Source organism: Cynoglossus semilaevis, chromosome 8 (genome assembly GCF_000523025.1).
Source record: "Cynoglossus semilaevis isolate Cse_v1.0 chromosome 8, Cse_v1.0, whole genome shotgun sequence".
Classification (NCBI taxonomy): Eukaryota; Metazoa; Chordata; class Actinopteri; order Pleuronectiformes; family Cynoglossidae; genus Cynoglossus; species Cynoglossus semilaevis.
This window is the reverse complement of record NC_024314.1, coordinates 12,589,100-12,596,912: the sequence shown is the minus strand read 5'-3', so window position 1 is coordinate 12,596,912 and position 7,813 is coordinate 12,589,100. Positions and strand designations below refer to the sequence as shown.

General features: G+C 40.5%; 1 protein-coding gene across 7 annotated transcripts in view; it reads left to right on the top strand.

Annotated features, from left to right (window-relative positions):
* The window catches only part of LOC112486239 (bone morphogenetic protein 4), a 147,202-nt gene that overhangs the window by 32,771 nt on the left and 106,618 nt on the right, over positions 1 to 7,813 (top strand). For all 7 annotated transcript variants that reach the window (XM_025057926.1, XM_025057923.1, XM_025057922.1 and 4 more), the window contains one exon: positions 4,757 to 4,866. The gene's annotated coding sequence lies outside the window, so the exon portion shown is untranslated. The remainder of the gene's footprint in view (positions 1 to 4,756; positions 4,867 to 7,813) is intronic.

Sequence of the window (7,813 nt, the reverse complement as noted above, 5' to 3'; positions counted from 1 at the left end):
GGGGATCTGAATGAAGAAGCAGGAATAAAACACCAGCTGCCTTTGAATCCAGTCGGCATTTTTCCCCAAAACCACGTTTGGGAAGCCAAAAGAATAACAGAGTGAAAGCAGGGCTTATGGAGGACCAACATAAACGTGGCTGGTGTTGTTTTTTCTATCACCATTACTCCACGCAATAAGTTTTTAATATCATAATAACAGCTCTGAGCGAGAGCCTTCTCTGTTTCACTCTGATTCTTGTATTGACTGTCAATCTGGCCCAGTAGACATGGGCATGAATCAGACAGGCCAGGTTGGTGGTGGTGATGATGATGATGATGATGATGATGACGATGAACTTTATTTATTCAGCCAGTGCTGGCTTATATGCCAGCATAAACTCAACATTTCACTTTGCTTATGTCTGGGACGGAGGTTCTGGTCCTGCTCGGGTTTGACTTTTCTTGATTATCCTGCCACAGCTGTAACCAACGTCTGATGGAGGAGGCAGCACGTAGGAAGGACGCATTCTGTTCATGCAGTGCGTAGTGGTTGGGCTGGAACTGGGCCACATCTTTATGGGGCGTTGCTTCTAGGTTTTGTATGTATGTTTTGTATTGTATGCAGACCAAAAATCACAGTTTGCGAGACTGCGGTGCATTTTTGTATCCATCCCTGGGATCTTGAAAACATTAGCGCTGAATCCTTGTAGCGGCTCCTCCGTTTGATCCGTTCTGGCTCTGATATCAGTCGGCTTGATTTGGATCAGGATTCGTTGAAGTCAACCTGTGAACTTGAACTGAATACACTGATGCTGTTATTATAGGTGCAGCAGTATAGGCCTAAAGAGACATCACTGGACTGTGCTGTGGCCCACAGTCTAGCTGTTTTTGAGCAGGTTTTTATTTCAAACTAACTGGGCCACAACTGGACTTTGGCATGGGATGTTTTTTTTTAGTGGAGTGAAGGTTGGAATTCCAGAGGAGTTAATAGAAATGTTTCTTGGATTGGAGGAAAAACTGTTTTGTTACCTCATTTCTCATTTATATATACAGTATATATATCATGTTTTATTCACCATAAAATACATATAGATACAATTTAACAAAAACAATTGAACAAAAACAAAATAAAAAATCAGAAATCAGCTCAACACTATAAAAAAGATAAATATATGTACAATGCAATTAATCACATCAAAAGTTTGAAAGATTTTTGGGTTTGTTTTATGTTATTAACTGTTGTTGTTGTGTGTATCAACAGTCTTTTTATACTGCACAGAAAATAAGCAGTGTTACAGTTTCTCTTCTGTGTTAATCTGACACAGAATCTGTACTGGTGCTTTTTCTTTCCCATTATTTGCACAAATTGTTTCTTTGAGAAGATGATGTCGAGACTGAACAAGGTTAATGCACATATATTTTGGTGTAATGAGGTAAAAATTGACAGTCGTCTGAAAATAGGATGAGAAAGCCCACTCGTGAAAATAACATATTTAAGTCAATCCAAAGGCTTCATCCTTGATTGTGTCTCCCAGTAGAAAAATGAATGCTGATAAATTACAGATGTGTCTTTTGTCAGCCTTCATTTATTCAGTTTAAAGACCCTCCAGGTCAGCGTCGGTCACACATGACTTTTCCCCACAGCATGGGCTCAAACCAGCAACTCTCTAGGCTTGGTTTTTGAGCATTTTTGTGATCAAGTTGAAAGTCTTTGTTCTCGGCAGGATGCTGGTCCACAGGCCCGATGGTTGGATCCCTCAGCCAAGAGTTTAAGCCACTGTGACAGTTGCTGGCAGCAGAGAGCAGCAGCTCTGCCTGAGTTAGAAGAGATTACTACATGTGGGTTCCCACAGAGTATGAGTCGGCCTCCTACTGCCTCCTGTTGGGGGTTTGATCACAATTTATTGTTGGGTGCTTCAGTCTTGCCCTTTGACACCAGGAGCTAAAAATGAAGGCGTGATAGTGGGAGTGTCATCTTCTTCAAACTTCTCCTCAAAAATCATAAACATTTGACTTAAGTTCAGTTCAACAGGATGTACAAGACTTCATTTGAACACCATGAAGCATATATATATATATATATATATATATGTATTGAGGTGATAGTTGTTATATGATGTTTTTATTTGGCCCATATATGGTGTGAAATGATAATCTGTCAAATCTTTTTGGGTCAGGTCAAGATCAGAAAATGCCAAAAGAATTGTGTTGAAGTCTGGAGTTTTACACCAGATGTCCTTCTTGACACAACCCAACTGGTATTGGGGACTATGTCCAGTTGGACCAAGAACTTTCTACATGAAAGGTTCTGACAAATGCAGTGTATTTTTACCACAGTAGCTCTTTCTTTTCCACTATATTTGGATCACATTTATCACTTGGGTTACATTAGTCTTATGTCCATTATTACTGGGCCAAACAGAGGCCCAAAACGTGCTACTGTTTGGGCCTCTTGCAATGGCTTTCAACCCACGAGTGGAACATTTTTCGCAACTACGTTAATGTATTCTTTTTTCCATTTAAATAACACTACAATTGATTCTCTCATTTTTGGTGTCGTTGTCTCCTGATGAGTTACGATCCCAGTTTACAAGCACGTACAGAGGTGATGTACAATGTTCTTGTCCGTCAGACACTGGATCTCCAGATGTTGAAGCAGTTAACAGGCGGGAGAGAAGCTGAGCGGCAAGAGTAGCTGTGATGAGTCAACGGCATGTAGGAAACCTGATACGGACTCTGTCTGCTGGAGAAGGGCAGTTTAGTGAAAACAGCGTCATTACAACAACCTGAGGCCTCTCAGGCCAGCCACCTCAGACATTGAAGTGCATGCCAGAGAGGAGGGAGAGCTAGTGCGTCAGTTCAACACTGCACAATCAGAGATGGAAGGAGTCCAGTTTGAGACGGTGAAAGCAGGGAGGAGAAGAAGGAAACAGGGCAAAAAAATCGTTATTTTATCTAGAGCGTTTACGATCTTTGCATCATAGCGTAATGACAGAACCTGATTATTTAAGAGGAAAATGAAGGAATGAAGTTAAGGCTGCCAGACCTGTTTGCAGTGAGAGTGTAGACAAAGGTGGTGTTAGGACAACAGACATATGCTTCACATCACCTTTATTTGTTTCTGCAAGCTTATATTCCTATTATTCCTAGTTTCATTAAGCCAAAAAAAAAAATTGCAAATACATGAAAGAGGAACAAATGACAAAAAAATACAAAAATGTTAAAAATGAAAGCAAATAGTTAGAAAAAACAAGTGGGTCTCTAATAATTACACACATTGTGTTTTGGTAATAAATACCACTTTATAATCAGTAAGGAAAATCTCAGACACAAGCGTTTAAGGCTTCACTGGTTCGGACTAGGAGTGGAGAGTCTCTTTTTGGAGGAACCCATTGCTATCATGTGTTCTGTGGCAGTGTGTCCACATACTGTATGCTGCATGTGCTCCACTGCCAAGGGCTTTCCTGCCCCACACTTGGCTCTGGAGACACGAGGTACGAATGCAGGAAAAAAAGATGGAAAAACAGTAAAAGGAAACATTAGTGGACAAATGTGAGGAACTAGAACCGGTGACTTTATGAAGTCTGTGGTGCATGGTTACATGAGGACACAATGGTGCCTTTAAATGGTGGTAACTGGTAAATGGTGCGTGCTTGATTTTCTAGTCCATTTGTTCACTTAATGTCACATTTATGACCTCATAAAAGGTCATTCTAGTAAAATGGCAGCACCAATTACAGTTCATTTTTCAGCTGCTTGTTAATTCAATACAATTTTCTTTTTAATGGCTAATCAGGGGTGTGTTCCAACATGAAGGTTGAGGGTTAGAGTCCACCTGTGTGACGATGTGTAAAACAAAAAACCTTTAGTTTACTTTTTGAAGAGAAAGCCTTCAAGACATGAAGGAGGAAATATCGTTTTTGTGATATTCACTCTGTGAACCTGCTGCGTCAGCATTTCTTTTGGGTATCAATACTAAACTGAACGACTGCTGTCTCAGAGCCAGTGCATACACTGAGTCCAGACGTAAAGACGTTTAACTCATTCTGCAAACCAGAAGTGAAAAAGGCTTAACTTCTAAAAAAATGACTCCTTTCCTGCAAAACATCCAGCGTAGCAGATTTCTCTGCTGTTTCTCTGTATTTATATATATAAAAAAGCAAAGTGTGCACTTAATTTTTCTGTTTTGATTCAATTTTCTTTTTTCTGCTTAGCTTACGTTATTTTACCTCCCTCTTGTTTTCCTTGCCCTCTCCCCCTCTCTCCCAACCCTCATCACTTCCCATCTTTTTCGGCTGCACCACAGCCTGCCACTTGTTTGGCTAATAGTGGTTGGATTAGACACATCGTGATTTACATGTGCAGGAAAGATAAGGGGACGTTTTTATGGCTGCACCAGGATTTCAGAGGTGTGCACCAGAGTCTGAGAAACATTTTCAGACTGCAGACACGGCTGGAAAATCACTGTAAGCTCCTACAAAAAAACTGGGCTGTAACATTTTAAGGCCTGGTGGCTTCTCGTGAAAACCTCTCCCGTTGGACAGAAAATATAGCATATTAATCATGTAGCTATTAGCATGATTGTCTGTACCTGGACACGGTGGGAGGATATTAAATATAATACCCCAGAATTTCTTGACCTGAAAGTATTAATGTAGAAATCAGACAATAAAACATTCTGTGTTTCTGGAAAATATTACACATTGCTGTAGTTCTAAAAAAACCAACCTATATCAATGGCAGGGAGTGGTTCATTTGTATATGTTTAATTTCAGGAGCGTTTTTACATCCAGACAACGTCAGGGTTGTGCTCAGACCTGGAAGATGTCGAGTCCACCCCCAGTCTGACCTGTGGTCACCGAGCTGCTGCACTGCAAGGAAAAAGGTAAGTTCTGGTCTTTCAATCTCGCTTCCAATACAGTCCTGTGAGGTACTGTTATTGGTACTTTAGCATAACAGCTCTCAGCAGCAGATTTTACACACACGATGAAGATAGGTCTGTCCTTTAAAGACTCATTGTTTCAACACACTTTTAACAAAGTTTATTAATATTCATAAATACAACTAAAATGGAAGACACAGTTATAAACAAATACTTTAAAGTACTCTTGTTGTCCTGATGAACACTCTAAGTCCAGCATCATCACTGGAACTTGACCTATGTTACTGTATGCCGGCCTATAAACTTGACTCCCAGTGGTTGAGCTGGATGCATAGACAGCTCTGGTCTGTCATCGTCAGCTTCCTGTACCCTTAAATAATAACAGTATGTCCTACGTACCACACAGCTGGTCATCAAGACCAGATGGACTCCAAATATAACTCTAACCTCCCACACTTCCATTCTTCTGGACTCCCAGTCTGTCCGTTGGCATCAGTCACAGTCAGGACTTCCCCAGTGGTTCCCTGTGCGTGTGGGTGACCCGCTGCCCCGTATGGTAATGGTGTCAGTGGGACACAGGCACCTCTGTGCAGACGCAGCAGCAGCAGACGCAGCAGCACACTGGCCTGTTGTGAGTGTAGCAGGGTAACACAGAAGCCCTGTTTGCCCCGTCCATGAGTCGCACGTGTGTCCTCCCAATCTCTGTGCTGCTAAATATAGAAACAACAACAACAATGGCACCAGGAAAAGCCTGGCTAGAGAAAAAAACTGACCTCAGATGATATCAGTTTACAGCCAATGAATAAAGCTCAGAGATATTTAATTTTCCAGTGATGGCAGAAAGGTGGAGAACTAAGGACGGTTGTTTTCAGAAGCTCGGTCCACACGTGTGATTGGAGTTTAGACTCTGGGCAATTTAGGAAAGTCAGTGTTAATGTTGTGAGAAATGAGTATGGTCCGATAGAGACCGCATTGTTTTAGAGTTTGTAACTGGACTTTTTTATCCCTATGTTATTGTTGTCTTTTGGAGCCATGCAGTATTCTATGGCTAACCAATGGCTTTTAGCTACCTCCTTAAGTCTTTTTGAACTATAATTTGTTGATTTTCATTTTTTTTCCTCTGCATTTTTTTCCGTCTTGAATCTGACTGGACGTCTATTTCTTTCCAGTTACTACCACCGTCATTATTAACACTACTTTTGGCTAACAATTAGCAGCAAATATAGTAAGCAAATAATTTAACTGAAATTAACTAAAAATCTTCAATGACTTGACTTTGACACAGGTTTTCTTGTTTTTAAACATTTATTGTTACTATTTGATTTCTTTTGACTTATTTTTAGTTAAATCTTACATTTTTGTATTATTATTATTAATTATGGAAACAGGTTTCTCTCTCAGTCTTTTGTCTCCCAAGACAAAAACAATTCCTGAACTTCTTATCTTAAGAATTGTGAATTATATTTTCATAAATTCTCACCATGGGTCCACATCCCTCCTGTGGGTCTTGATATGATGGCAGACTCTGGTTCTGCCTGAGAGCGGCACGTTTCCCGATGAGAGGAACTGTCTGAGGCTGGAAATTTGTGAGGAACTGGAGGTCGTTAAACGGTGATATTGAATGATCTTTTTCTCTCCCGAGACCATGGCTCAGTCCCAGAGCTGTGAAATGATTTATTCAACTAAAAAATACTTATACATATTTGAATGTTTTCAAAGTTGCAGTGGTGTAGAACAGGCTGAAAGGGGCAAATAAATATTATCACATCACCTGAAGAGTGATTGATGCCTTAGGGGGGGCTTTACGGCTCCACTGTTCATGCGTTAAGTGGTGAATATTATATGTAGGATATTCTAGTAAAAGCTACTGCAGTGAACTGTTTCTCTTGTAACTGGATGTATCCGATTATGTAATAGTACTCTGTTTTCATAATGTGAAAGTTGATGAAAAATGACATTGATTGAAGGAGTTCTTGGCTACAGACATGGCACAGTGGTTAGTTCTGGTTCCTCATAGTAAAAAAAAAAGGTCAACATTTGGTGTCCAGGCTTACATTAGTACATTAGTTTTCTTTGAGTACTCTTGAGTACTCTTTCTTTGAGTATGCTGGTTTCAAATACATGCAGATTGGATATCAGGTTAATTGGAAACTATGAGTTTGAATCGACGTTCTGTGTCTATAAATGGGCCTGTGCAGGACCTCCACCCAGTGTCAGCAGGGCCTGACACTGGGTGAATGCCAAATCTCACCATGTACGCAAAACAAACAAACAAACAAAAAAAAACAGGTAAAACTTGATGATGACTTTGTTTTAGAACCATTTTTTACAAAGGCTACAGTAGATATTTTCTTCTTACCATAAAAATATATATTTTTATTCTATTGATATAGTCAGGAGTTATGACGAGAGCTTTGGAGTGAATTTCTTCCCATTAGTGAGGGAGCACACCAACCCTGCTGGGTATGGGCCATGGTTGTCCATCAAGTCTGACCCATACATAGAAGTGGTCACATCTGACAGCGACAAAGTCTTTAGATTTTCCACTCCATTTCAGATGAAGGGGCAGCATTAACACAACCTGGGAGCTAATGGTGGCAAAAGCCAGAGAGTTATCAGCACTGAAAGACTCATCCATCTTCCCAGTGCTCCAGTGACGAAAAGCAAACACACCCAAACAAGACGGCCATACAGCGTCCAGCGCTCACTCTCCTGCCCAAACACTCCCAACAGAGATAACAAGACGCTTAAGAGGCCTGAGGGTGGCTGGGAGTCAGACGCAGAGCTGAAGGTAAATAAATTCTTCTTATTGGGAATAAAAATAGGCAGAGCTTCGTTAGCTGTGACTGGTCCAAGAAGGATGGATTCTCTGTCCCAATAAAATGTTAACCTGGATTCAAACTAATAAAATGAGAGGAATTTATTTGTCCAGATTGACTTAAACTCTCAT